General features: G+C 33.9%; 1 long non-coding RNA gene across 2 annotated transcripts; it reads left to right on the plus strand.

The window, feature by feature from the left end:
- LOC111384883 lies at positions 1–736 on the plus strand. Of its 2 annotated transcripts, none has more exons than XR_002700975.1 (3): positions 1–382; positions 471–557; positions 665–736. It is a non-coding gene; the product is annotated as an uncharacterized LOC111384883 (long non-coding RNA). The 2 variants fall into 2 exon arrangements; XR_002700976.1 differs by having other exon boundaries at positions 476–557.
- The last annotated feature ends 1,110 nt before the right edge of the window (positions 737–1,846 follow it).

Consider the following 1,846-nt stretch of genomic DNA (forward strand, 5'->3'; position numbering starts at 1 on the left):
CCCATGCCACCCATTTCACACTCCAGATCCTGTTAGGTATCCAACTCTTCACCGTTCATACAAATATCTACCTTATATATACCTTTTTAGCTTCTCTTACACCTTTCGTAGTCTATATCTTAAGACAAAAAATGAAGGTGATTTTCGTTCCACTGTCGATGAGGAAGAATGAAGATGAAGAATTGGGATCCATTGCGGTGACCGACGATGTATAGGAGGATCTAAAGCTCGCGATCAAGGACCACAAGGCCAGATTTCTGCTTCTTTTTTGCCTATGCTTTTGTGGATATCATGTAGAGAATACAAAGACTGTGTTCTCTTCATCAGAACTAACTAATCAGTCGACAAAAAAATAAACACTGAAATGGAGTCGACCCTGAAGGTTCCTTTTCAACTCTCAAATTTCTACTTTTTTAATTTCTATCCGTTTGTTTTTCTTTAAGACTTTTAACGATTTGATTATTTTTCAGTACAGGAATGTTAGATTTTCGAAATTTTGCCCCTACCAAAAAGAAATTGAGAAAATTTTGCTTAGGTGATTACAGCCACTGGCAGTGGTAAGTTGTTGTGGTAAGCTTCAATTTATTACTGTGTTTTGCATTATAATCTTAATACAGTTGTTTGTTTGAAGAAAATATACTTCTAATTAACCATTTTCTTTTAGACGAAGGCAGTTGCGGTCAAGGACAAGGTCTAGCTACCTTCTATTTGGCCGCGAAAAGCCTCTGCACAAGGTCCTAGGTAAAGGAAAACGTACGGATGTATATCTCTCTATCGATTAATTTTGCACATCTATTAGATATTTATGTAGGATCTTGGCGTTTTGATTGGCAAATGACTAATTTTTTTATGTGTGTTTATGTTACTGGTGCAATTGTGGTTGTGCGAGATTTTGACTAAAGATCTATTTAAGGTTGATCCAACTTAATTGCTATTGTTTAGTTGCATTGTGAAAATAGAATAGCTGTTCTAGAATCGTTTATAGCTTTTTACTGCTGATAATTTATTTATTTTACCCTTTTTATTTTGAATTCATACCATACTTCTGACACTTGAACCTTTAACATTCACAAAAATGCAGTGAGGGGTACAAATAAACTGGGGCATATATTCAAATGTGAAATTATGATTACACTCTAATTCTTGCATCTTTCGAGGAATCAAGTAGAGACATCAACAATTCTAGATACCTATCTAATTTAAAATCAGAGTTATGAGTTCACTCTCTTTTCCATGGATACTTGTACATCTTTCCACTTGAATTATCTTACTAATTTTTGGCAGTTGCTGATGTTTTCCTATTGAGGGAAAAGAAAATTTCTGCTGGTGTGCTTATTATTCGTTTCATCTCTATTGTCAAGTAGGCTGTGGATTATTTAGGTGCTTGGAAGTGGAACTATGATAATTTAAAGGGAAAATTTAGAAAAGTTATCTTCTTCCGAAATTGTGAATAATGTTGCAATAATTTCATTAGTCAATTGTAGGCATATACATCAATTAGAGTCAATCAAAGAATGATGAAATCATGGTAGTCCATTGATGTGAGCACATGATCTCTTATGATCACTTTCCCTTGTATAATAGAAATTTCTACAATTGTGGGGATACACTTCTGTTGGATTTAACTTTTGTATTTTTCATTTTTTAAGTTTGATATTTATATTCTATTTTTTGCTTTTAGCAATTGTATTCGATCTAAGTTTGAAGTTTAATTCTATTCACTTCTCACATCTAATGCAGGTCGTGTAGCAGAATACGCATTCCATTGGCAAGCAAGGATTATGGGACCTTCAACAATCCTTATTCTGGAGGTGTATTTTTTGGTTTCCATTCATTTTCCTCTCCA

The sequence above is a fragment of the Olea europaea genome, unplaced genomic scaffold (genome assembly GCF_002742605.1).
Source record: "Olea europaea var. sylvestris unplaced genomic scaffold, O_europaea_v1 scaffold3034, whole genome shotgun sequence".
In the NCBI taxonomy this organism is placed as follows: Eukaryota; Viridiplantae; Streptophyta; class Magnoliopsida; order Lamiales; family Oleaceae; genus Olea; species Olea europaea.